The sequence below is a fragment of the Hyperolius riggenbachi genome, chromosome 8 (assembly GCF_040937935.1).
Source record: "Hyperolius riggenbachi isolate aHypRig1 chromosome 8, aHypRig1.pri, whole genome shotgun sequence".
Lineage (NCBI taxonomy): Eukaryota > Metazoa > Chordata > Amphibia > Anura > Hyperoliidae > Hyperolius > Hyperolius riggenbachi.
The window spans coordinates 90,071,228-90,095,402 of record NC_090653.1 but is presented as its reverse complement, the minus strand read 5'-3'; the positions used below and the strand labels follow the sequence as shown (position 1 = coordinate 90,095,402).

General features: G+C 43.0%; 30 non-coding genes across 30 annotated transcripts; 15 read left to right on the top strand and 15 right to left on the bottom strand.

Moving 5' to 3' along the window:
* Positions 1-108: 108 nt before the first annotated feature.
* Positions 109-181, top strand: TRNAR-UCG (transfer RNA arginine (anticodon UCG)). The gene has a single exon. It is a non-coding gene; the product is annotated as a tRNA-Arg (tRNA).
* A 1,154-nt stretch (positions 182-1,335) lies between these two features.
* TRNAL-CAA (transfer RNA leucine (anticodon CAA)) lies at positions 1,336-1,445 on the bottom strand. The gene is made up of 2 exons: positions 1,408-1,445; positions 1,336-1,381 (listed from the first exon to the last, which is right to left on the bottom strand). It is a non-coding gene; the product is annotated as a tRNA-Leu (tRNA).
* A 277-nt stretch (positions 1,446-1,722) lies between these two features.
* TRNAR-UCG (transfer RNA arginine (anticodon UCG)) lies at positions 1,723-1,795 on the top strand. The gene has a single exon. It is a non-coding gene; the product is annotated as a tRNA-Arg (tRNA).
* Positions 1,796-2,949: 1,154 nt separating this feature from the next.
* Positions 2,950-3,059, bottom strand: TRNAL-CAA (transfer RNA leucine (anticodon CAA)). Its single transcript has 2 exons — positions 3,022-3,059; positions 2,950-2,995 (listed from the first exon to the last, which is right to left on the bottom strand). It is a non-coding gene; the product is annotated as a tRNA-Leu (tRNA).
* Positions 3,060-3,336: 277 nt separating this feature from the next.
* TRNAR-UCG (transfer RNA arginine (anticodon UCG)) lies at positions 3,337-3,409 on the top strand. The gene has a single exon. It is a non-coding gene; the product is annotated as a tRNA-Arg (tRNA).
* A 1,154-nt stretch (positions 3,410-4,563) lies between these two features.
* TRNAL-CAA (transfer RNA leucine (anticodon CAA)) lies at positions 4,564-4,673 on the bottom strand. The gene is made up of 2 exons: positions 4,636-4,673; positions 4,564-4,609 (listed from the first exon to the last, which is right to left on the bottom strand). It is a non-coding gene; the product is annotated as a tRNA-Leu (tRNA).
* A 277-nt stretch (positions 4,674-4,950) lies between these two features.
* Positions 4,951-5,023, top strand: TRNAR-UCG (transfer RNA arginine (anticodon UCG)). Its single transcript has one exon. It is a non-coding gene; the product is annotated as a tRNA-Arg (tRNA).
* A 1,154-nt stretch (positions 5,024-6,177) lies between these two features.
* Positions 6,178-6,287, bottom strand: TRNAL-CAA (transfer RNA leucine (anticodon CAA)). Its single transcript has 2 exons — positions 6,250-6,287; positions 6,178-6,223 (listed from the first exon to the last, which is right to left on the bottom strand). It is a non-coding gene; the product is annotated as a tRNA-Leu (tRNA).
* Positions 6,288-6,564: 277 nt separating this feature from the next.
* On the top strand, positions 6,565-6,637 carry TRNAR-UCG (transfer RNA arginine (anticodon UCG)). Its single transcript has one exon. It is a non-coding gene; the product is annotated as a tRNA-Arg (tRNA).
* Positions 6,638-7,791: 1,154 nt separating this feature from the next.
* Positions 7,792-7,901, bottom strand: TRNAL-CAA (transfer RNA leucine (anticodon CAA)). Its single transcript has 2 exons — positions 7,864-7,901; positions 7,792-7,837 (listed from the first exon to the last, which is right to left on the bottom strand). It is a non-coding gene; the product is annotated as a tRNA-Leu (tRNA).
* Positions 7,902-8,178: 277 nt separating this feature from the next.
* TRNAR-UCG (transfer RNA arginine (anticodon UCG)) lies at positions 8,179-8,251 on the top strand. The gene has a single exon. It is a non-coding gene; the product is annotated as a tRNA-Arg (tRNA).
* A 1,154-nt stretch (positions 8,252-9,405) lies between these two features.
* TRNAL-CAA (transfer RNA leucine (anticodon CAA)) lies at positions 9,406-9,515 on the bottom strand. Its single transcript has 2 exons — positions 9,478-9,515; positions 9,406-9,451 (listed from the first exon to the last, which is right to left on the bottom strand). It is a non-coding gene; the product is annotated as a tRNA-Leu (tRNA).
* A 277-nt stretch (positions 9,516-9,792) lies between these two features.
* On the top strand, positions 9,793-9,865 carry TRNAR-UCG (transfer RNA arginine (anticodon UCG)). The gene has a single exon. It is a non-coding gene; the product is annotated as a tRNA-Arg (tRNA).
* A 1,154-nt stretch (positions 9,866-11,019) lies between these two features.
* Positions 11,020-11,129, bottom strand: TRNAL-CAA (transfer RNA leucine (anticodon CAA)). The gene is made up of 2 exons: positions 11,092-11,129; positions 11,020-11,065 (listed from the first exon to the last, which is right to left on the bottom strand). It is a non-coding gene; the product is annotated as a tRNA-Leu (tRNA).
* Positions 11,130-11,406: 277 nt separating this feature from the next.
* Positions 11,407-11,479, top strand: TRNAR-UCG (transfer RNA arginine (anticodon UCG)). The gene has a single exon. It is a non-coding gene; the product is annotated as a tRNA-Arg (tRNA).
* Positions 11,480-12,632: 1,153 nt separating this feature from the next.
* On the bottom strand, positions 12,633-12,742 carry TRNAL-CAA (transfer RNA leucine (anticodon CAA)). Its single transcript has 2 exons — positions 12,705-12,742; positions 12,633-12,678 (listed from the first exon to the last, which is right to left on the bottom strand). It is a non-coding gene; the product is annotated as a tRNA-Leu (tRNA).
* A 277-nt stretch (positions 12,743-13,019) lies between these two features.
* TRNAR-UCG (transfer RNA arginine (anticodon UCG)) lies at positions 13,020-13,092 on the top strand. The gene has a single exon. It is a non-coding gene; the product is annotated as a tRNA-Arg (tRNA).
* Positions 13,093-14,246: 1,154 nt separating this feature from the next.
* On the bottom strand, positions 14,247-14,356 carry TRNAL-CAA (transfer RNA leucine (anticodon CAA)). The gene is made up of 2 exons: positions 14,319-14,356; positions 14,247-14,292 (listed from the first exon to the last, which is right to left on the bottom strand). It is a non-coding gene; the product is annotated as a tRNA-Leu (tRNA).
* Positions 14,357-14,633: 277 nt separating this feature from the next.
* TRNAR-UCG (transfer RNA arginine (anticodon UCG)) lies at positions 14,634-14,706 on the top strand. The gene has a single exon. It is a non-coding gene; the product is annotated as a tRNA-Arg (tRNA).
* A 1,154-nt stretch (positions 14,707-15,860) lies between these two features.
* On the bottom strand, positions 15,861-15,970 carry TRNAL-CAA (transfer RNA leucine (anticodon CAA)). The gene is made up of 2 exons: positions 15,933-15,970; positions 15,861-15,906 (listed from the first exon to the last, which is right to left on the bottom strand). It is a non-coding gene; the product is annotated as a tRNA-Leu (tRNA).
* A 277-nt stretch (positions 15,971-16,247) lies between these two features.
* On the top strand, positions 16,248-16,320 carry TRNAR-UCG (transfer RNA arginine (anticodon UCG)). The gene has a single exon. It is a non-coding gene; the product is annotated as a tRNA-Arg (tRNA).
* Positions 16,321-17,474: 1,154 nt separating this feature from the next.
* On the bottom strand, positions 17,475-17,584 carry TRNAL-CAA (transfer RNA leucine (anticodon CAA)). The gene is made up of 2 exons: positions 17,547-17,584; positions 17,475-17,520 (listed from the first exon to the last, which is right to left on the bottom strand). It is a non-coding gene; the product is annotated as a tRNA-Leu (tRNA).
* Positions 17,585-17,861: 277 nt separating this feature from the next.
* Positions 17,862-17,934, top strand: TRNAR-UCG (transfer RNA arginine (anticodon UCG)). Its single transcript has one exon. It is a non-coding gene; the product is annotated as a tRNA-Arg (tRNA).
* A 1,153-nt stretch (positions 17,935-19,087) lies between these two features.
* On the bottom strand, positions 19,088-19,197 carry TRNAL-CAA (transfer RNA leucine (anticodon CAA)). The gene is made up of 2 exons: positions 19,160-19,197; positions 19,088-19,133 (listed from the first exon to the last, which is right to left on the bottom strand). It is a non-coding gene; the product is annotated as a tRNA-Leu (tRNA).
* Positions 19,198-19,474: 277 nt separating this feature from the next.
* On the top strand, positions 19,475-19,547 carry TRNAR-UCG (transfer RNA arginine (anticodon UCG)). The gene has a single exon. It is a non-coding gene; the product is annotated as a tRNA-Arg (tRNA).
* A 1,154-nt stretch (positions 19,548-20,701) lies between these two features.
* TRNAL-CAA (transfer RNA leucine (anticodon CAA)) lies at positions 20,702-20,811 on the bottom strand. Its single transcript has 2 exons — positions 20,774-20,811; positions 20,702-20,747 (listed from the first exon to the last, which is right to left on the bottom strand). It is a non-coding gene; the product is annotated as a tRNA-Leu (tRNA).
* Positions 20,812-21,088: 277 nt separating this feature from the next.
* Positions 21,089-21,161, top strand: TRNAR-UCG (transfer RNA arginine (anticodon UCG)). The gene has a single exon. It is a non-coding gene; the product is annotated as a tRNA-Arg (tRNA).
* A 1,153-nt stretch (positions 21,162-22,314) lies between these two features.
* On the bottom strand, positions 22,315-22,424 carry TRNAL-CAA (transfer RNA leucine (anticodon CAA)). The gene is made up of 2 exons: positions 22,387-22,424; positions 22,315-22,360 (listed from the first exon to the last, which is right to left on the bottom strand). It is a non-coding gene; the product is annotated as a tRNA-Leu (tRNA).
* Positions 22,425-22,701: 277 nt separating this feature from the next.
* Positions 22,702-22,774, top strand: TRNAR-UCG (transfer RNA arginine (anticodon UCG)). The gene has a single exon. It is a non-coding gene; the product is annotated as a tRNA-Arg (tRNA).
* A 1,154-nt stretch (positions 22,775-23,928) lies between these two features.
* On the bottom strand, positions 23,929-24,038 carry TRNAL-CAA (transfer RNA leucine (anticodon CAA)). The gene is made up of 2 exons: positions 24,001-24,038; positions 23,929-23,974 (listed from the first exon to the last, which is right to left on the bottom strand). It is a non-coding gene; the product is annotated as a tRNA-Leu (tRNA).
* Between the last annotated feature and the right edge of the window lie 137 nt (positions 24,039-24,175).

The window sequence follows — 24,175 nt, the reverse complement described above, 5'->3', positions numbered from 1 at the left end:
ATGTCATGTGCCTGCTCTAACAAATGAAATCCTTTGTGCTCCTTGAGCGTCTTTTCCTATGCGGTGGCTTTTTCCAGTGGAAAATGGTTTCTTCATAAAGAGGCATGAGACCGCGTGGCCTAATGGATAAGGCGTCTGACTTCGGATCAGAAGATTGAGGGTTCGAGTCCCTTTGTGGTCGTTGAGCTCTGTTCTTGTCACTTCTGTAGAGTATTTGCTCCTCTTGTTGTAAATGTCCTCGGAGACTTTGCAAAAGCCTGTGCTTCCTCACTCATGCTTATCATTCAATCCCTGCCCTTGACTGTTTACAGCTACAAAGGTGGCTGCTTTTGCTGAGCTTTCACCACAATGTCAATGACGCTAACTCTTTTCTTACAACTTGTGCAAGTCCCAGCAAAGTTTTTACATCAACCTCAAATAAACACTGCTAGTCCACACTGGGATTCTAACCTTTGCCTTACTTTGAACCCAATACCCTGATGGACCTGGGAAGAGACTCTAAGTAAACTATATGACCCAGGGTTCAAACATTCATGGTGGCATCTCCCTTTCTGCTAAGCATTTTGTTTACTAACATGAGAAAATTAATTTCCTATATGATTTAGGAAATCCTTGTCTGCAATTCTGCTGTAAGCCAGACTTTTACAAAGGTGCAGACACAGCATGTCAAGTGGCACGATGCGATTCCTTCTTGTTGCAAGCTCAACAATTTCAAAAGGTTGCCTCGGTTCCCAATTTATATGAAGAGTTCTTGCCTGAAATTTGGAAAGTATGTCTGTCATTTCCTCTGAAAAGATATGATTCACACCGCAAATGGAACACTGCAATTGGTTTTCTTGCAACCTGAACTCTTTTCAAGGAAGGGTCCGTTGAAATTTCAACAAATGAGTCTTGTCAGAAGAGGGAATAACCCCACCTCTTTCACCAAAGGTCAGAACATACAGGGAAGACCTGTAAGTTATTGCCAAAACCTATCTCCTGAGTTCGGTCTCCTTACATATTTGTCACTTTACCTGTACACTAACCTTTTAAGATTTAGCAAAACAAATTGCCTCCAAAGCTTCTGATCCTGATGAAGTGAACTAGAAGAGAAGATGAGCTAACCCATATGACTGTAGGTGTGCCAAAGGGGATGGAATTTGTCAGTTTGTAAAACGTGTGTTAGAAAGCTTGTAGAAAAAAGTCGGCCTTGTTCCTTTTCTGCGAGATTTTCCAAAAGTCCATGTGAGGTTGCTGTTGAGAAGGCCCTTTGAAGAGCCTAGTAAATGAAAAGACCCAAGAGCTTGTTTTGGCAGGCCTGACCAATGTGCCATGATGGACAAAGTGAAAAAGCTCTGTCAGAAGTGGGATTTGAACCCACGCCTCCATTCAGAGACCAGAAGGCCCATGAGAAGGGAAGAGAAGCCTCTTGAGTCTGGCGCCTTAGACCACTCGGCCATCCTGACAAGCGGTGTACTATGTACCCATGCAGCTGGCAAAATGACTATACTTAACAGAGAAGAGACAACCACAAACTTAGCCTAGAAGACTTCATGAACACTGCAAGGCATGTTTTTTTCTCTGAAAACACTCATCAAACTGCCATTTTGGATCACTGCAATACCTTAGACAGCAATGTCATGTGCCTGCTCTAACAAATGAAATCCTTTGTGCTCCTTGAGCGTCTTTTCCTATGCGGTGGCTGTTTCCAGTGGAAAATGGTTTATTCGTAAAGAGGCATGAGACCGCGTGGCCTAATGGATAAGGCGTCTGACTTCGGATCAGAAGATTGAGGGTTCGAGTCCCTTCGTGGTCGTTGAGCTCTGTTCTTGTCACTTCTGTAGAGTATTTGCTCCTCTTGTTGTAAATGTCCTCGGAGACTTTGCAAAAGCCTGTGCTTCCTCACTCATGCTTATCATTCAATCCCTGCCCTTGACTGTTTACAGCTACAAAGGTGGCTGCTTTTGCTGAGCTTTCACCACAATGTCAATGACGCTAACTCTTTTCTTACAACTTGTGCAAGTCCCAGCAAAGTTTTTACATCAACCTCAAATAAACACTGCTAGTCCACACTGGGATTCTAACCTTTGCCTTACTTTGAACCCAATACCCTGATGGACCTTGGAAGAGACTCTAAGTAAACTATATGACCCAGGGTTCAAACATTCATGGTGGCATCTCCCTTTCTGCTAAGCATTTTGTTTACTAACATGAGAAAATTAATTTCCTATATGATTTAGGAAATCCTTGTCTGCAATTCTGCTGTAAGCCAGACTTTTACAAAGGTGCAGACACAGCATGTCAAGTGGCACGATGCGATTCCTTCTTGTTGCAAGCTCAACAATTTCAAAAGGTTGCCTCGGTTCCCAATTTATATGAAGAGTTCTTGCCTGAAATTTGGAAAGTATGTCTGTCATTTCCTCTGAAAAGATATGATCCACACCGCAAATGGAACACTGCAATTGGTTTTCTTGCAACCTGAACTCTTTTCAAGGAAGGGTCCGTTGAAATTTCAACAAATGAGTCTTGTCAGAAGAGGGAATAACCCCACCTCTTTCACCAAAGGTCAGAACATACAGGGAAGACCTGTAAGTTATTGCCAAAACCTATCTCCTCAGTTTGGTCTCCTTACATATTTGTCACTTTACCTGTACACTAACCTTTTAAGATTTAGCAAAACAAATTGCCTCCAAAGCTTCTGATCCTGATGAAGTGAACTAGAAGAGAAGATGAGCTAACCCATATGACTGTAGGTGTGCCAAAGGGGATGGAATTTGTCAGTTTGTAAAACGTGTGTTAAAAAGCTTGTAGAAAAAAGTCGGCCTTGTTCCTTTTCTGCGAGATTTTCAAAAAGTCCATGTGAGGTTGCTGTTGAGAAGGCCCTTTGAAGAGCCTAGTAAATGAAAAGACCCAAGAGCTTGTTTTGGCAGGCCTGACCAATGTGCCATGATGGACAAAGTGAAAAAGCTCTGTCAGAAGTGGGATTTGAACCCACGCCTCCATTCGGAGACCAGAAGGCCCATGAGAAGGGAAGAGAAGCCTCTTGAGTCTGGCGCCTTAGACCACTCGGCCATCCTGACAAGCGGTGTACTATGTACCCATGCAGCTGGCAAAATGACTATACTTAACAGAGAAGAGACAACCACAAACTTAGCCTAGAAGACTTCATGAACACTGCAAGGCATGTTTTTTTCTCTGAAAACACTCATCAAACTGCCATTTTGGATCACTGCAATACCTTAGACAGCAATGTCATGTGCCTGCTCTAACAAATGAAATCCTTTGTGCTCCTTGAGCGTCTTTTCCTATGCGGTGGCTTTTTCCAGTGGAAAATGGTTTCTTCATAAAGAGGCATGAGACCGCGTGGCCTAATGGATAAGGCGTCTGACTTCGGATCAGAAGATTGAGGGTTCGAGTCCCTTTGTGGTTGTTGAGCTCTGTTCTTGTCACTTCTGTAGAGTATTTGCTCCTCTTGTTGTAAATGTCCTCGGAGACTTTGCAAAAGCCTGTGCTTCCTCACTCATGCTTATCATTCAATCCCTGCCCTTGACTGTTTACAGCTACAAAGGTGGCTGCTTTTGCTGAGCTTTCACCACAATGTCAATGAAGCTAACTCTTTTCTTACAACTTGTGCAAGTCCCAGCAAAGTTTTTACATCAACCTCAAATAAACACTGCTAGTCCACACTGGGATTCTAACCTTTGCCTTACTTTGAACCCAATACCCTGATGGACCTGGGAAGAGACTCTAAGTAAACTATATGACCCAGGGTTCAAACATTCATGGTGGCATCTCCCTTTCTGCTAAGCATTTTGTTTACTAACATGAGAAAATTAATTTCCTATATGATTTAGGAAATCCTTGTCTGCAATTCTGCTGTAAGCCAGACTTTTACAAAGGTGCAGACACAGCATGTCAAGTGGCACGATGCGATTCCTTCTTGTTGCAAGCTCAACAATTTCAAAAGGTTGCCTCGGTTCCCAATTTATATGAAGAGTTCTTGCCTGAAATTTGGAAAGTATGTCTGTCATTTCCTCTGAAAAGATATGATTCACACCGCAAATGGAACACTGCAATTGGTTTTCTTGCAACCTGAACTCTTTTCAAGGAAGGGTCCGTTGAAATTTCAACAAATGAGTCTTGTCAGAAGAGGGAATAACCCCACCTCTTTCACCAAAGGTCAGAACATACAGGGAAGACCTGTAAGTTATTGCCAAAACCTATCTCCTGAGTTCGGTCTCCTTACATATTTGTCACTTTACCTGTACACTAACCTTTTAAGATTTAGCAAAACAAATTGCCTCCAAAGCTTCTGATCCTGATGAAGTGAACTAGAAGAGAAGATGAGCTAACCCATATGACTGTAGGTGTGCCAAAGGGGATGGAATTTGTCAGTTTGTAAAACGTGTGTTAGAAAGCTTGTAGAAAAAAGTCGGCCTTGTTCCTTTTCTGCGAGATTTTCCAAAAGTCCATGTGAGGTTGCTGTTGAGAAGGCCCTTTGAAGAGCCTAGTAAATGAAAAGACCCAAGAGCTTGTTTTGGCAGGCCTGACCAATGTGCCATGATGGACAAAGTGAAAAAGCTCTGTCAGAAGTGGGATTTGAACCCACGCCTCCATTCAGAGACCAGAAGGCCCATGAGAAGGGAAGAGAAGCCTCTTGAGTCTGGCGCCTTAGACCACTCGGCCATCCTGACAAGCGGTGTACTATGTACCCATGCAGCTGGCAAAATGACTATACTTAACAGAGAAGAGACAACCACAAACTTAGCCTAGAAGACTTCATGAACACTGCAAGGCATGTTTTTTTCTCTGAAAACACTCATCAAACTGCCATTTTGGATCACTGCAATACCTTAGACAGCAATGTCATGTGCCTGCTCTAACAAATGAAATCCTTTGTGCTCCTTGAGCGTCTTTTCCTATGCGGTGGCTGTTTCCAGTGGAAAATGGTTTATTCGTAAAGAGGCATGAGACCGCGTGGCCTAATGGATAAGGCGTCTGACTTCGGATCAGAAGATTGAGGGTTCGAGTCCCTTCGTGGTCGTTGAGCTCTGTTCTTGTCACTTCTGTAGAGTATTTGCTCCTCTTGTTGTAAATGTCCTCGGAGACTTTGCAAAAGCCTGTGCTTCCTCACTCATGCTTATCATTCAATCCCTGCCCTTGACTGTTTACAGCTACAAAGGTGGCTGCTTTTGCTGAGCTTTCACCACAATGTCAATGACGCTAACTCTTTTCTTACAACTTGTGCAAGTCCCAGCAAAGTTTTTACATCAACCTCAAATAAACACTGCTAGTCCACACTGGGATTCTAACCTTTGCCTTACTTTGAACCCAATACCCTGATGGACCTGGGAAGAGACTCTAAGTAAACTATATGACCCAGGGTTCAAACATTCATGGTGGCATCTCCCTTTCTGCTAAGCATTTTGTTTACTAACATGAGAAAATTAATTTCCTATATGATTTAGGAAATCCTTGTCTGCAATTCTGCTGTAAGCCTGACTTTTACAAAGGTGCAGACACAGCATGTCAAGTGGCACGATGCGATTCCTTCTTGTTGCAAGCTCAACAATTTCAAAAGGTTGCCTCGGTTCCCAATTTATATGAAGAGTTCTTGCCTGAAATTTGGAAAGTATGTCTGTCATTTCCTCTGAAAAGATATGATCCACACCGCAAATGGAACACTGCAATTGGTTTTCTTGCAACCTGAACTCTTTTCAAGGAAGGGTCCGTTGAAATTTCAACAAATGAGTCTTGTCAGAAGAGGGAATAACCCCACCTCTTTCACCAAAGGTCAGAACATACAGGGAAGACCTGTAAGTTATTGCCAAAACCTATCTCCTGAGTTCGGTCTCCTTACATATTTGTCACTTTACCTGTACACTAACCTTTTAAGATTTAGCAAAACAAATTGCCTCCAAAGCTTCTGATCCTGATGAAGTGAACTAGAAGAGAAGATGAGCTAACCCATATGACTGTAGGTGTGCCAAAGGGGATGGAATTTGTCAGTTTGTAAAACGTGTGTTAGAAAGCTTGTAGAAAAAAGTCGGCCTTGTTCCTTTTCTGCGAGATTTTCAAAAAGTCCATGTGAGGTTGCTGTTGAGAAGGCCCTTTGAAGAGCCTAGTAAATGAAAAGACCCAAGAGCTTGTTTTGGCAGGCCTGACCAATGTGCCATGATGGACAAAGTGAAAAAGCTCTGTCAGAAGTGGGATTTGAACCCACGCCTCCATTCAGAGACCAGAAGGCCCATGAGAAGGGAAGAGAAGCCTCTTGAGTCTGGCGCCTTAGACCACTCAGCCATCCTGACAAGCGGTGTACTATGTACCCATGCAGCTGGCACAATGACTATACTTAACAGAGAAGAGACAACCACAAACTTAGCCTAGAAGACTTCATGAACACTGCAAGGCATGTTTTTTTTTCTGAAAACACTCATCAAACTGCCATTTTGGATCACTGCAATACCTTAGACAGCAATGTCATGTGCCTGCTCTAACAAATGAAATCCTTTGTGCTTCTTGAGCGTCTTTTCCTATGCGGTGGCTGTTTCCAGTGGAAAATGGTTTCTTCATAAAGAGGCATGAGACCGCGTGGCCTAATGGATAAGGCGTCTGACTTCGGATCAGAAGATTGAGGGTTCGAGTCCCTTCGTGGTCGTTGAGCTCTGTTCTTGTCACTTCTGTAGAGTATTTGCTCCTCTTGTTGTAAATGTCCTCGGAGACTTTGCAAAAGCATGTGCTTCCTCACTCATGCTTATCATTCAATCCCTGCCCTTGACTGTTTACAGCTACAAAGGTGGCTGCTTTTGCTGAGCTTTCACCACAATGTCAATGACGCTAACTCTTTTCTTACAACTTGTGCAAGTCCCAGCAAAGTTTTTACATCAACCTCAAATAAACACTGCTAGTCCACACTGGGATTCTAACCTTTGCCTTACTTTGAACCCAATACCCTGATGGACCTTGGAAGAGACTCTAAGTAAACTATATGACCCAGGGTTCAAACATTCATGGTGGCATCTCCCTTTCTGCTAAGCATTTTGTTTACTAACATGAGAAAATTAATTTCCTATATGATTTAGGAAATCCTTGTCTGCAATTCTGCTGTAAGCCAGACTTTTACAAAGGTGCAGACACAGCATGTCAAGTGGCACGATGCGATTCCTTCTTGTTGCAAGCTCAACAATTTCAAAAGGTTGCCTCGGTTCCCAATTTATATGAAGAGTTCTTGCCTGAAATTTGGAAAGTATGTCTGTCATTTCCTCTGAAAAGATATGATCCACACCGCAAATGGAACACTGCAATTGGTTTTCTTGCAACCTGAACTCTTTTCAAGGAAGGGTCCGTTGAAATTTCAACAAATGAGTCTTGTCAGAAGAGGGAATAACCCCACCTCTTTCACCAAAGGTCAGAACATACAGGGAAGACCTGTAAGTTATTGCCAAAACCTATCTCCTCAGTTTGGTCTCCTTACATATTTGTCACTTTACCTGTACACTAACCTTTTAAGATTTAGCAAAACAAATTGCCTCCAAAGCTTCTGATCCTGATGAAGTGAACTAGAAGAGAAGATGAGCTAACCCATATGACTGTAGGTGTGCCAAAGGGGATGGAATTTGTCAGTTTGTAAAACGTGTGTTAAAAAGCTTGTAGAAAAAAGTCGGCCTTGTTCCTTTTCTGCGAGATTTTCAAAAAGTCCATGTGAGGTTGCTGTTGAGAAGGCCCTTTGAAGAGCCTAGTAAATGAAAAGACCCAAGAGCTTGTTTTGGCAGGCCTGACCAATGTGCCATGATGGACAAAGTGAAAAAGCTCTGTCAGAAGTGGGATTTGAACCCACGCCTCCATTCGGAGACCAGAAGGCCCATGAGAAGGGAAGAGAAGCCTCTTGAGTCTGGCGCCTTAGACCACTCGGCCATCCTGACAAGCGGTGTACTATGTACCCATGCAGCTGGCACAATGACTATACTTAACAGAGAAGAGACAACCACAAACTTAGCCTAGAAGACTTCATGAACACTGCAAGGCATGTTTTTTTTTCTGAAAACACTCATCAAACTGCCATTTTGGATCACTGCAATACCTTAGACAGCAATGTCATGTGCCTGCTCTAACAAATGAAATCCTTTGTGCTTCTTGAGCGTCTTTTCCTATGCGGTGGCTGTTTCCAGTGGAAAATGGTTTCTTCATAAAGAGGCATGAGACCGCGTGGCCTAATGGATAAGGCGTCTGACTTCGGATCAGAAGATTGAGGGTTCGAGTCCCTTCGTGGTCGTTGAGCTCTGTTCTTGTCACTTCTGTAGAGTATTTGCTCCTCTTGTTGTAAATGTCCTCGGAGACTTTGCAAAAGCATGTGCTTCCTCACTCATGCTTATCATTCAATCCCTGCCCTTGACTGTTTACAGCTACAAAGGTGGCTGCTTTTGCTGAGCTTTCACCACAATGTCAATGACGCTAACTCTTTTCTTACAACTTGTGCAAGTCCCAGCAAAGTTTTTACATCAACCTCAAATAAACACTGCTAGTCCACACTGGGATTCTAACCTTTGCCTTACTTTGAACCCAATACCCTGATGGACCTTGGAAGAGACTCTAAGTAAACTATATGACCCAGGGTTCAAACATTCATGGTGGCATCTCCCTTTCTGCTAAGCATTTTGTTTACTAACATGAGAAAATTAATTTCCTATATGATTTAGGAAATCCTTGTCTGCAATTCTGCTGTAAGCCAGACTTTTACAAAGGTGCAGACACAGCATGTCAAGTGGCACGATGCGATTCCTTCTTGTTGCAAGCTCAACAATTTCAAAAGGTTGCCTCGGTTCCCAATTTATATGAAGAGTTCTTGCCTGAAATTTGGAAAGTATGTCTGTCATTTCCTCTGAAAAGATATGATCCACACCGCAAATGGAACACTGCAATTGGTTTTCTTGCAACCTGAACTCTTTTCAAGGAAGGGTCCGTTGAAATTTCAACAAATGAGTCTTGTCAGAAGAGGGAATAACCCCACCTCTTTCACCAAAGGTCAGAACATACAGGGAAGACCTGTAAGTTATTGCCAAAACCTATCTCCTCAGTTTGGTCTCCTTACATATTTGTCACTTTACCTGTACACTAACCTTTTAAGATTTAGCAAAACAAATTGCCTCCAAAGCTTCTGATCCTGATGAAGTGAACTAGAAGAGAAGATGAGCTAACCCATATGACTGTAGGTGTGCCAAAGGGGATGGAATTTGTCAGTTTGTAAAACGTGTGTTAAAAAGCTTGTAGAAAAAAGTCGGCCTTGTTCCTTTTCTGCGAGATTTTCAAAAAGTCCATGTGAGGTTGCTGTTGAGAAGGCCCTTTGAAGAGCCTAGTAAATGAAAAGACCCAAGAGCTTGTTTTGGCAGGCCTGACCAATGTGCCATGATGGACAAAGTGAAAAAGCTCTGTCAGAAGTGGGATTTGAACCCACGCCTCCATTCGGAGACCAGAAGGCCCATGAGAAGGGAAGAGAAGCCTCTTGAGTCTGGCGCCTTAGACCACTCGGCCATCCTGACAAGCGGTGTACTATGTACCCATGCAGCTGGCAAAATGACTATACTTAACAGAGAAGAGACAACCACAAACTTAGCCTAGAAGACTTCATGAACACTGCAAGGCATGTTTTTTTCTCTGAAAACACTCATCAAACTGCCATTTTGGATCACTGCAATACCTTAGACAGCAATGTCATGTGCCTGCTCTAACAAATGAAATCCTTTGTGCTCCTTGAGCGTCTTTTCCTATGCGGTGGCTTTTTCCAGTGGAAAATGGTTTCTTCATAAAGAGGCATGAGACCGCGTGGCCTAATGGATAAGGCGTCTGACTTCGGATCAGAAGATTGAGGGTTCGAGTCCCTTTGTGGTCGTTGAGCTCTGTTCTTGTCACTTCTGTAGAGTATTTGCTCCTCTTGTTGTAAATGTCCTCGGAGACTTTGCAAAAGCCTGTGCTTCCTCACTCATGCTTATCATTCAATCCCTGCCCTTGACTGTTTACAGCTACAAAGGTGGCTGCTTTTGCTGAGCTTTCACCACAATGTCAATGACGCTAACTCTTTTCTTACAACTTGTGCAAGTCCCAGCAAAGTTTTTACATCAACCTCAAATAAACACTGCTAGTCCACACTGGGATTCTAACCTTTGCCTTACTTTGAACCCAATACCCTGATGGACCTGGGAAGAGACTCTAAGTAAACTATATGACCCAGGGTTCAAACATTCATGGTGGCATCTCCCTTTCTGCTAAGCATTTTGTTTACTAACATGAGAAAATTAATTTCCTATATGATTTAGGAAATCCTTGTCTGCAATTCTGCTGTAAGACAGACTTTTACAAAGGTGCAGACACAGCATGTCAAGTGGCACGATGCGATTCCTTCTTGTTGCAAGCTCAACAATTTCAAAAGGTTGCCTCGGTTCCCAATTTATATGAAGAGTTCTTGCCTGAAATTTGGAAAGTATGTCTGTCATTTCCTCTGAAAAGATATGATTCACACCGCAAATGGAACACTGCAATTGGTTTTCTTGCAACCTGAACTCTTTTCAAGGAAGGGTCCGTTGAAATTTCAACAAATGAGTCTTGTCAGAAGAGGGAATAACCCCACCTCTTTCACCAAAGGTCAGAACATACAGGGAAGACCTGTAAGTTATTGCCAAAACCTATCTCCTGAGTTCGGTCTCCTTACATATTTGTCACTTTACCTGTACACTAACCTTTTAAGATTTAGCAAAACAAATTGCCTCCAAAGCTTCTGATCCTGATGAAGTGAACTAGAAGAGAAGATGAGCTAACCCATATGACTGTAGGTGTGCCAAAGGGGATGGAATTTGTCAGTTTGTAAAACGTGTGTTAGAAAGCTTGTAGAAAAAAGTCGGCCTTGTTCCTTTTCTGCGAGATTTTCCAAAAGTCCATGTGAGGTTGCTGTTGAGAAGGCCCTTTGAAGAGCCTAGTAAATGAAAAGACCCAAGAGCTTGTTTTGGCAGGCCTGACCAATGTGCCATGATGGACAAAGTGAAAAAGCTCTGTCAGAAGTGGGATTTGAACCCACGCCTCCATTCAGAGACCAGAAGGCCCATGAGAAGGGAAGAGAAGCCTCTTGAGTCTGGCGCCTTAGACCACTCGGCCATCCTGACAAGCGGTGTACTATGTACCCATGCAGCTGGCAAAATGACTATACTTAACAGAGAAGAGACAACCACAAACTTAGCCTAGAAGACTTCATGAACACTGCAAGGCATGTTTTTTTCTCTGAAAACACTCATCAAACTGCCATTTTGGATCACTGCAATACCTTAGACAGCAATGTCATGTGCCTGCTCTAACAAATGAAATCCTTTGTGCTCCTTGAGCGTCTTTTCCTATGCGGTGGCTGTTTCCAGTGGAAAATGGTTTCTTCATAAAGAGGCATGAGACCGCGTGGCCTAATGGATAAGGCGTCTGACTTCGGATCAGAAGATTGAGGGTTCGAGTCCCTTCGTGGTCGTTGAGCTCTGTTCTTGTCACTTCTGTAGAGTATTTGCTCCTCTTGTTGTAAATGTCCTCGGAGACTTTGCAAAAGCCTGTGCTTCCTCACTCATGCTTATCATTCAATCCCTGCCCTTGACTGTTTACAGCTACAAAGGTGGCTGCTTTTGCTGAGCTTTCACCACAATGTCAATGACGCTAACTCTTTTCTTACAACTTGTGCAAGTCCCAGCAAAGTTTTTACATCAACCTCAAATAAACACTGCTAGTCCACACTGGGATTCTAACCTTTGCCTTACTTTGAACCCAATACCCTGATGGACCTGGGAAGAGACTCTAAGTAAACTATATGACCCAGGGTTCAAACATTCATGGTGGCATCTCCCTTTCTGCTAAGCATTTTGTTTACTAACATGAGAAAATTAATTTCCTATATGATTTAGGAAATCCTTGTCTGCAATTCTGCTGTAAGCCAGACTTTTACAAAGGTGCAGACACAGCATGTCAAGTGGCACGATGCGATTCCTTCTTGTTGCAAGCTCAACAATTTCAAAAGGTTGCCTCGGTTCCCAATTTATATGAAGAGTTCTTGCCTGAAATTTGGAAAGTATGTCTGTCATTTCCTCTGAAAAGACATGATCCACACCGCAAATGGAACACTGCAATTGGTTTTCTTGCAACCTGAACTCTTTTCAAGGAAGGGTCCGTTGAAATTTCAACAAATGAGTCTTGTCAGAAGAGGGAATAACCCCACCTCTTTCACCAAAGGTCAGAACATACAGGGAAGACCTGTAAGTTATTGCCAAAACCTATCTCCTGAGTTCGGTCTCCTTACATATTTGTCACTTTACCTGTACACTAACCTTTTAAGATTTAGCAAAACATATTGCCTCCAAAGCTTCTGATCCTGATGAAGTGAACTAGAAGAGAAGATGAGCTAACCCATATGACTGTAGGTGTGCCAAAGGGGATGGAATTTGTCAGTTTGTAAAACGTGTGTTAGAAAGCTTGTAGAAAAAAGTCGGCCTTGTTCCTTTTCTGCGAGTTTTTTAAAAAGTCCATGTGAGGTTGCTGTTGAGAAGGCCCTTTGAAGAGCCTAGTAAATGAAAAGACCCAAGAGCTTGTTTTGGCAGGCCTGACCAATGTGCCATGATGGACAAAGTGAAAAGCTCTGTCAGAAGTGGGATTTGAACCCACGCCTCCATTCGGAGACCAGAAGGCCCATGAGAAGGGAAGAGAAGCCTCTTGAGTCTGGCGCCTTAGACCACTCGGCCATCCTGAAAAGGTGTGTACTATGTACCCATGCAGCTGGCACAATGACTATACTTAATAGAGAAGAGACAACCACAAACTTAGCCTAGAAGACTTCATGAACACTGCAAGGCATGTTTTTTTCTCTGAAAACACTCATCAAACTGCCATTTTGGATCACTGCAATACCTTAGACAGCAATGTCATGTGCCTGCTCTAACAAATGAAATCCTTTGTGCTCCTTGAGCGTCTTTTCCTATGCGGTGGCTGTTTCCAGTGGAAAATGGTTTCTTCGTAAAGAGGCATGAGACCGCGTGGCCTAATGGATAAGGCGTCTGACTTCGGATCAGAAGATTGAGGGTTCGAGTCCCTTCGTGGTTGTTGAGCTCTGTTCTTGTCACTTCTGTAGAGTATTTGCTCCTCTTGTTGTAAATGTCCTCGGAGACTTTGCAAAAGCCTGTGCTTCCTCACTCATGCTTATCATTCAATCCCTGCCCTTGACTGTTTACAGCTACAAAGGTGGCTGCTTTTGCTGAGCTTTCACCACAATGTCAATGACGCTAACTCTTTTCTTACAACTTGTGCAAGTCCCAGCAAAGTTTTTACATCAACCTCAAATAAACACTGCTAGTCCACACTGGGATTCTAACCTTTGCCTTACTTTGAACCCAATACCCTGATGGACCTGGGAAGAGACTCTAAGTAAACTATATGACCCAGGGTTCAAACATTCATGGTGGCATCTCCCTTTCTGCTAAGCATTTTGTTTACTAACATGAGAAAATTAATTTCCTATATGATTTAGGAAATCCTTGTCTGCAATTCTGCTGTAAGCCAGACTTTTACAAAGGTGCAGACACAGCATGTCAAGTGGCACGATGCGATTCCTTCTTGTTGCAAGCTCAACAATTTCAAAAGGTTGCCTCGGTTCCCAATTTATATGAAGAGTTCTTGCCTGAAATTTGGAAAGTATGTCTGTCATTTCCTCTGAAAAGATATGATCCACACCGCAAATGGAACACTGCAATTGGTTTTCTTGCAACCTGAACTCTTTTCAAGGAAGGGTCCGTTGAAATTTCAACAAATGAGTCTTGTCAGAAGAGGGAATAACCCCACCTCTTTCACCAAAGGTCAGAACATACAGGGAAGACCTGTAAGTTATTGCCAAAACCTATCTCCTGAGTTCGGTCTCCTTACATATTTGTCACTTTACCTGTACACTAACCTTTTAAGATTTAGCAAAACAAATTGCCTCCAAAGCTTCTGATCCTGATGAAGTGAACTAGAAGAGAAGATGAGCTAACCCATATGACTGTAGGTGTGCCAAAGGGGATGGAATTTGTCAGTTTGTAAAACGTGTGTTAGAAAGCTTGTAGAAAAAAGTCGGCCTTGTTCCTTTTCTGCGAGATTTTCAAAAAGTCCATGTGAGGTTGCTGTTGAGAAGGCCCTTTGAAGAGCCTAGTAAATGAAAAGACCCAAGAGCTTGTTTTGGCAGGCCTGACCAATGTGCCATGATGGACAAAGTGAAAAAGCTCTGTCAGAAGTGGGATTTGAACCCACGCCTCCATTCAGAGACCAGAAGGCCCATGAGAAGGGAAGAGAAGCCTCTTGAGTCTGGCGCCTTAGACCACTCAGCCATCCTGACAAGCGGTGTACTATGTACCCATGCAGCTGGCACAATGACTATACTTAACAGAGAAGAGACAACCACAAACTTAGCCTAGAAGACTTCATGAACACTGCAAGGCATGTTTTTTTTTCTGAAAACACTCATCAAACTGCCATTTTGGATCACTGCAATACCTTAGACAGCAATGTCATGTGCCTGCTCTAACAAATGAAATCCTTTGTGCTTCTTGAGCGTCTTTTCCTATGCGGTGGCTGTTTCCAGTGGAAAATGGTTTCTTCCTAAAGAGGCATGAGACCGCGTGGCCTAATGGATAAGGCGTCTGACTTCGGATCAGAAGATTGAGGGTTCGAGTCCCTTCGTGGTCGTTGAGCTCTGTTCTTGTCACTTCTGTAGAGTATTTGCTCCTCTTGTTGTAAATGTCCTCGGAGACTTTGCAAAAGCATGTGCTTCCTCACTCATGCTTATCATTCAATCCCTGCCCTTGACTGTTTACAGCTACAAAGGTGGCTGCTTTTGCTGAGCTTTCACCACAATGTCAATGACGCTAACTCTTTTCTTACAACTTGTGCAAGTCCCAGCAAAGTTTTTACATCAACCTCAAATAAACACTGCTAGTCCACACTGGGATTCTAACCTTTGCCTTACTTTGAACCCAATACCCTGATGGACCTTGGAAGAGACTCTAAGTAAACTATATGACCCAGGGTTCAAACATTCATGGTGGCATCTCCCTTTCTGCTAAGCATTTTGTTTACTAACATGAGAAAATTAATTTCCTATATGATTTAGGAAATCCTTGTCTGCAATTCTGCTGTAAGCCAGACTTTTACAAAGGTGCAGACACAGCATGTCAAGTGGCACGATGCGATTCCTTCTTGTTGCAAGCTCAACAATTTCAAAAGGTTGCCTCGGTTCCCAATTTATATGAAGAGTTCTTGCCTGAAATTTGGAAAGTATGTCTGTCATTTCCTCTGAAAAGATATGATCCACACCGCAAATGGAACACTGCAATTGGTTTTCTTGCAACCTGAACTCTTTTCAAGGAAGGGTCCGTTGAAATTTCAACAAATGAGTCTTGTCAGAAGAGGGAATAACCCCACCTCTTTCACCAAAGGTCAGAACATACAGGGAAGACCTGTAAGTTATTGCCAAAACCTATCTCCTCAGTTTGGTCTCCTTACATATTTGTCACTTTACCTGTACACTAACCTTTTAAGATTTAGCAAAACAAATTGCCTCCAAAGCTTCTGATCCTGATGAAGTGAACTAGAAGAGAAGATGAGCTAACCCATATGACTGTAGGTGTGCCAAAGGGGATGGAATTTGTCAGTTTGTAAAACGTGTGTTAAAAAGCTTGTAGAAAAAAGTCGGCCTTGTTCCTTTTCTGCGAGATTTTCAAAAAGTCCATGTGAGGTTGCTGTTGAGAAGGCCCTTTGAAGAGCCTAGTAAATGAAAAGACCCAAGAGCTTGTTTTGGCAGGCCTGACCAATGTGCCATGATGGACAAAGTGAAAAAGCTCTGTCAGAAGTGGGATTTGAACCCACGCCTCCATTCGGAGACCAGAAGGCCCATGAGAAGGGAAGAGAAGCCTCTTGAGTCTGGCGCCTTAGACCACTCGGCCATCCTGACAAGCGGTGTACTATGTACCCATGCAGCTGGCAAAATGACTATACTTAACAGAGAAGAGACAACCACAAACTTAGCCTAGAAGACTTCATGAACACTGCAAGGCATGTTTTTTTCTCTGAAAACACTCATCAAACTGCCATTTTGGATCACTGCAATACCTTAGACAGCAATGTCATGTGCCTGCTCTAACAAATGAAATCCTTTGTGCTCCTTGAGCGTCTTTTCCTATGCGGTGGCTTTTTCCAGTGGAAAATGGTTTCTTCATAAAGAGGCATGAGACCGCGTGGCCTAATGGATAAGGCGTCTGACTTCGGATCAGAAGATTGAGGGTTCGAGTCCCTTTGTGGTTGTTGAGCTCTGTTCTTGTCACTTCTGTAGAGTATTTGCTCCTCTTGTTGTAAATGTCCTCGGAGACTTTGCAAAAGCCTGTGCTTCCTCACTCATGCTTATCATTCAATCCCTGCCCTTGACTGTTTACAGCTACAAAGGTGGCTGCTTTTGCTGAGCTTTCACCACAATGTCAATGACGCTAACTCTTTTCTTACAACTTGTGCAAGTCCCAGCAAAGTTTTTACATCAACCTCAAATAAACACTGCTAGTCCACACTGGGATTCTAACCTTTGCCTTACTTTGAACCCAATACCCTGATGGACCTGGGAAGAGACTCTAAGTAAACTATATGACCCAGGGTTCAAACATTCATGGTGGCATCTCCCTTTCTGCTAAGCATTTTGTTTACTAACATGAGAAAATTAATTTCCTATATGATTTAGGAAATCCTTGTCTGCAATTCTGCTGTAAGCCAGACTTTTACAAAGGTGCAGACACAGCATGTCAAGTGGCACGATGCGATTCCTTCTTGTTGCAAGCTCAACAATTTCAAAAGGTTGCCTCGGTTCCCAATTTATATGAAGAGTTCTTGCCTGAAATTTGGAAAGTATGTCTGTCATTTCCTCTGAAAAGATATGATTCACACCGCAAATGGAACACTGCAATTGGTTTTCTTGCAACCTGAACTCTTTTCAAGGAAGGGTCCGTTGAAATTTCAACAAATGAGTCTTGTCAGAAGAGGGAATAACCCCACCTCTTTCACCAAAGGTCAGAACATACAGGGAAGACCTGTAAGTTATTGCCAAAACCTATCTCCTGAGTTCGGTCTCCTTACATATTTGTCACTTTACCTGTACACTAACCTTTTAAGATTTAGCAAAACAAATTGCCTCCAAAGCTTCTGATCCTGATGAAGTGAACTAGAAGAGAAGATGAGCTAACCCATATGACTGTAGGTGTGCCAAAGGGGATGGAATTTGTCAGTTTGTAAAACGTGTGTTAGAAAGCTTGTAGAAAAAAGTCGGCCTTGTTCCTTTTCTGCGAGATTTTCCAAAAGTCCATGTGAGGTTGCTGTTGAGAAGGCCCTTTGAAGAGCCTAGTAAATGAAAAGACCCAAGAGCTTGTTTTGGCAGGCCTGACCAATGTGCCATGATGGACAAAGTGAAAAAGCTCTGTCAGAAGTGGGATTTGAACCCACGCCTCCATTCAGAGACCAGAAGGCCCATGAGAAGGGAAGAGAAGCCTCTTGAGTCTGGCGCCTTAGACCACTCGGCCATCCTGACAAGCGGTGTACTATGTACCCATGCAGCTGGCAAAATGACTATACTTAACAGAGAAGAGACAACCACAAACTTAGCCTAGAAGACTTCATGAACACTGCAAGGCATGTTTTTTTCTCTGAAAACACTCATCAAACTGCCATTTTGGATCACTGCAATACCTTAGACAGCAATGTCATGTGCCTGCTCTAACAAATGAAATCCTTTGTGCTCCTTGAGCGTCTTTTCCTATGCGGTGGCTGTTTCCAGTGGAAAATGGTTTCTTCGTAAAGAGGCATGAGACCGCGTGGCCTAATGGATAAGGCGTCTGACTTCGGATCAGAAGATTGAGGGTTCGAGTCCCTTCGTGGTCGTTGAGCTCTGTTCTTGTCACTTCTGTAGAGTATTTGCTCCTCTTGTTGTAAATGTCCTCGGAGACTTTGCAAACGCCTGTGCTTCCTCACTCATGCTTATCATTCAATCCCTGCCCTTGACTGTTTACAGCTACAAAGGTGGCTGCTTTTGCTGAGCTTTCACCACAATGTCAATGACGCTAACTCTTTTCTTACAACTTGTGCAAGTCCCAGCAAAGTTTTTACATCAACCTCAAATAAACACTGCTAGTCCACACTGGGATTCTAACCTTTGCCTTACTTTGAACCCAATACCCTGATGGACCTGGGAAGAGACTCTAAGTAAACTATATGACCCAGGGTTCAAACATTCATGGTGGCATCTCCCTTTCTGCTAAGCATTTTGTTTACTAACATGAGAAAATTAATTTCCTATATGATTTAGGAAATCCTTGTCTGCAATTCTGCTGTAAGCCAGACTTTTACAAAGGTGCAGACACAGCATGTCAAGTGGCACGATGCGATTCCTTCTTGTTGCAAGCTCAACAATTTCAAAAGGTTGCCTCGGTTCCCAATTTATATGAAGAGTTCTTGCCTGAAATTTGGAAAGTATGTCTGTCATTTCCTCTGAAAAGACATGATCCACACCGCAAATGGAACACTGCAATTGGTTTTCTTGCAACCTGAACTCTTTTCAAGGAAGGGTCCGTTGAAATTTCAACAAATGAGTCTTGTCAGAAGAGGGAATAACCCCACCTCTTTCACCAAAGGTCAGAACATACAGGGAAGACCTGTAAGTTATTGCCAAAACCTATCTCCTGAGTTCGGTCTCCTTACATATTTGTCACTTTACCTGTACACTAACCTTTTAAGATTTAGCAAAACATATTGCCTCCAAAGCTTCTGATCCTGATGAAGTGAACTAGAAGAGAAGATGAGCTAACCCATATGACTGTAGGTGTGCCAAAGGGGATGGAATTTGTCAGTTTGTAAAACGTGTGTTAGAAAGCTTGTAGAAAAAAGTCGGCCTTGTTCCTTTTCTGCGAGTTTTTTAAAAAGTCCATGTGAGGTTGCTGTTGAGAAGGCCCTTTGAAGAGCCTAGTAAATGAAAAGACCCAAGAGCTTGTTTTGGCAGGCCTGACCAATGTGCCATGATGGACAAAGTGAAAAGCTCTGTCAGAAGTGGGATTTGAACCCACGCCTCCATTCGGAGACCAGAAGGCCCATGAGAAGGGAAGAGAAGCCTCTTGAGTCTGGCGCCTTAGACCACTCGGCCATCCTGAAAAGGTGTGTACTATGTACCCATGCAGCTGGCACAATGACTATACTTAATAGAGAAGAGACAACCACAAACTTAGCCTAGAAGACTTCATGAACACTGCAAGGCATGTTTTTTTCTCTGAAAACACTCATCAAACTGCCATTTTGGATCACTGCAATACCTTAGACAGCAATGTCATGTGCCTGCTCTAACAAATGAAATCCTTTGTGCTCCTTGAGCGTCTTTTCCTATGCGGTGGCTGTTTCCAGTGGAAAATGGTTTCTTCGTAAAGAGGCATGAGACCGCGTGGCCTAATGGATAAGGCGTCTGACTTCGGATCGGAAGATTGAGGGTTCGAGTCCCTTCGTGGTCGTTGAGCTCTGTTCTTGTCACTTCTGTAGAGTATTTGCTCCTCTTGTTGTAAATGTCCTCGGAGACTTTGCAAAAGCCTGTGCTTCCTCACTCATGCTTATCATTCAATCCCTACCCTTGACTGTTTACAGCTACAAAGGTGGCTGCTTTTGCTGAGCTTTCACCACAATGTCAATGACGCTAACTCTTTTCTTACAACTTGTGCAAGTCCCAGCAAAGTTTTTACATCAACCTCAAATAAACACTGCTAGTCCACACTGGGATTCTAACCTTTGCCTTACTTTGAACCCAATACCCTGATGGACCTGGGAAGAGACTCTAAGTAAACTATATGACCCAGGGTTCAAACATTCATGGTGGCATCTCCCTTTCTGCTAAGCATTTTGTTTACTAACATGAGAAAATTAATTTCCTATATGATTTAGGAAATCCTTGTCTGCAATTCTGCTGTAAGCCAGACTTTTACAAAGGTGCAGACACAGCATGTCAAGTGGCACGATGCGATTCCTTCTTGTTGCAAGCTCAACAATTTCAAAAGGTTGCCTCGGTTCCCAATTTATATGAAGAGTTCTTGCCTGAAATTTGGAAAGTATGTCTGTCATTTCCTCTGAAAAGATATGATCCACACCGCAAATGGAACACTGCAATTGGTTTTCTTGCAACCTGAACTCTTTTCAAGGAAGGGTCCGTTGAAATTTCAACAAATGAGTCTTGTCAGAAGAGGGAATAACCCCACCTCTTTCACCAAAGGTCAGAACATACAGGGAAGACCTGTAAGTTATTGCCAAAACCTATCTCCTGAGTTCGGTCTCCTTACATATTTGTCACTTTACCTGTACACTAACCTTTTAAGATTTAGCAAAACAAATTGCCTCCAAAGCTTCTGATCCTGATGAAGTGAACTAGAAGAGAAGATGAGCTAACCCATATGACTGTAGGTGTGCCAAAGGGGATGGAATTTGTCAGTTTGTAAAACGTGTGTTAGAAAGCTTGTAGAAAAAAGTCGGCCTTGTTCCTTTTCTGCGAGATTTTCCAAAAGTCCATGTGAGGTTGCTGTTGAGAAGGCCCTTTGAAGAGCCTAGTAAATGAAAAGACCCAAGAGCTTGTTTTGGCAGGCCTGACCAATGTGCCATGATGGACAAAGTGAAAAAGCTCTGTCAGAAGTGGGATTTGAACCCACGCCTCCATTCAGAGACCAGAAGGCCCATGAGAAGGGAAGAGAAGCCTCTTGAGTCTGGCGCCTTAGACCACTCAGCCATCCTGACAAGCGGTGTACTATGTACCCATGCAGCTGGCACAATGACTATACTTAACAGAGAAGAGACAACCACAAACTTAGCCTAGAAGACTTCATGAACACTGCAAGGCATGTTTTTTTTTCTGAAAACACTCATCAAACTGCCATTTTGGATCACTGCAATACCTTAGACAGCAATGTCATGTGCCTGCTCTAACAAATGAAATCCTTTGTGCTTCTTGAGCGTCTTTTCCTATGCGGTGGCTGTTTCCAGTGGAAAATGGTTTCTTCCTAAAGAGGCATGAGACCGCGTGGCCTAATGGATAAGGCGTCTGACTTCGGATCAGAAGATTGAGGGTTCGAGTCCCTTCGTGGTCGTTGAGCTCTGTTCTTGTCACTTCTGTAGAGTATTTGCTCCTCTTGTTGTAAATGTCCTCGGAGACTTTGCAAAAGCATGTGCTTCCTCACTCATGCTTATCATTCAATCCCTGCCCTTGACTGTTTACAGCTACAAAGGTGGCTGCTTTTGCTGAGCTTTCACCACAATGTCAATGACGCTAACTCTTTTCTTACAACTTGTGCAAGTCCCAGCAAAGTTTTTACATCAACCTCAAATAAACACTGCTAGTCCACACTGGGATTCTAACCTTTGCCTTACTTTGAACCCAATACCCTGATGGACCTGGGAAGAGACTCTAAGTAAACTATATGACCCAGGGTTCAAACATTCATGGTGGCATCTCCCTTTCTGCTAAGCATTTTGTTTACTAACATGAGAAAATTAATTTCCTATATGATTTAGGAAATCCTTGTCTGCAATTCTGCTGTAAGCCAGACTTTTACAAAGGTGCAGACACAGCATGTCAAGTGGCACGATGCGATTCCTTCTTGTTGCAAGCTCAACAATTTCAAAAGGTTGCCTCGGTTCCCAATTTATATGAAGAGTTCTTGCCTGAAATTTGGAAAGTATGTCTGTCATTTCCTCTGAAAAGACATGATCCACACCGCAAATGGAACACTGCAATTGGTTTTCTTGCAACCTGAACTCTTTTCAAGGAAGGGTCCGTTGAAATTTCAACAAATGAGTCTTGTCAGAAGAGGGAATAACCCCACCTCTTTCACCAAAGGTCAGAACATACAGGGAAGACCTGTAAGTTATTGCCAAAACCTATCTCCTGAGTTCGGTCTCCTTACATATTTGTCACTTTACCTGTACACTAACCTTTTAAGATTTAGCAAAACATATTGCCTCCAAAGCTTCTGATCCTGATGAAGTGAACTAGAAGAGAAGATGAGCTAACCCATATGACTGTAGGTGTGCCAAAGGGGATGGAATTTGTCAGTTTGTAAAACGTGTGTTAGAAAGCTTGTAGAAAAAAGTCGGCCTTGTTCCTTTTCTGCGAGTTTTTTAAAAAGTCCATGTGAGGTTGCTGTTGAGAAGGCCCTTTGAAGAGCCTAGTAAATGAAAAGACCCAAGAGCTTGTTTTGGCAGGCCTGACCAATGTGCCATGATGGACAAAGTGAAAAGCTCTGTCAGAAGTGGGATTTGAACCCACGCCTCCATTCGGAGACCAGAAGGCCCATGAGAAGGGAAGAGAAGCCTCTTGAGTCTGGCGCCTTAGACCACTCGGCCATCCTGAAAAGGTGTGTACTATGTACCCATGCAGCTGGCACAATGACTATACTTAATAGAGAAGAGACAACCACAAACTTAGCCTAGAAGACTTCATGAACACTGCAAGGCATGTTTTTTTCTCTGAAAACACTCATCAAACTGCCATTTTGGATCACTGCAATACCTTAGACAGCAATGTCATGTGCCTGCTCTAACAAATGAAATCCTTTGTGCTCCTTGAGCGTCTTTTCCTATGCGGTGGCTGTTTCCAGTGGAAAATGGTTTCTTCGTAAAGAGGCATGAGACCGCGTGGCCTAATGGATAAGGCGTCTGACTTCGGATCGGAAGATTGAGGGTTCGAGTCCCTTCGTGGTCGTTGAGCTCTGTTCTTGTCACTTCTGTAGAGTATTTGCTCCTCTTGTTGTAAATGTCCTCGGAGACTTTGCAAAAGCCTGTGCTTCCTCACTCATGCTTATCATTCAATCCCTACCCTTGACTGTTTACAGCTACAAAGGTGGCTGCTTTTGCTGAGCTTTCACCACAATGTCAATGACGCTAACTCTTTTCTTACAACTTGTGCAAGTCCCAGCAAAGTTTTTACATCAACCTCAAATAAACACTGCTAGTCCACACTGGGATTCTAACCTTTGCCTTACTTTGAACCCAATACCCTGATGGACCTGGGAAGAGACTCTAAGTAAACTATATGACCCAGGGTTCAAACATTCATGGTGGCATCTCCCTTTCTGCTAAGCATTTTGTTTACTAACATGAGAAAATTAATTTCCTATATGATTTAGGAAATCCTTGTCTGCAATTCTGCTGTAAGCCAGACTTTTACAAAGGTGCAGACACAGCATGTCAAGTGGCACGATGCGATTCCTTCTTGTTGCAAGCTCAACAATTTCAAAAGGTTGCCTCGGTTCCCAATTTATATGAAGAGTTCTTGCCTGAAATTTGGAAAGTATGTCTGTCATTTCCTCTGAAAAGATATGATCCACACCGCAAATGGAACACTGCAATTGGTTTTCTTGCAACCTGAACTCTTTTCAAGGAAGGGTCCGTTGAAATTTCAACAAATGAGTCTTGTCAGAAGAGGGAATAACCCCACCTCTTTCACCAAAGGTCAGAACATACAGGGAAGACCTGTAAGTTATTGCCAAAACCTATCTCCTGAGTTCGGTCTCCTTACATATTTGTCACTTTACCTGTACACTAACCTTTTAAGATTTAGCAAAACAAATTGCCTCCAAAGCTTCTGATCCTGATGAAGTGAACTAGAAGAGAAGATGAGCTAACCCATATGACTGTAGGTGTGCCAAAGGGGATGGAATTTGTCAGTTTGTAAAACGTGTGTTAGAAAGCTTGTAGAAAAAAGTCGGCCTTGTTCCTTTTCTGCGAGATTTTCCAAAAGTCCATGTGAGGTTGCTGTTGAGAAGGCCCTTTGAAGAGCCTAGTAAATGAAAAGACCCAAGAGCTTGTTTTGGCAGGCCTGACCAATGTGCCATGATGGACAAAGTGAAAAAGCTCTGTCAGAAGTGGGATTTGAACCCACGCCTCCATTCAGAGACCAGAAGGCCCATGAGAAGGGAAGAGAAGCCTCTTGAGTCTGGCGCCTTAGACCACTCAGCCATCCTGACAAGCGGTGTACTATGTACCCATGCAGCTGGCACAATGACTATACTTAACAGAGAAGAGACAACCACAAACTTAGCCTAGAAGACTTCATGAACACTGCAAGGCATGTTTTTTTTTCTGAAAACACTCATCAAACTGC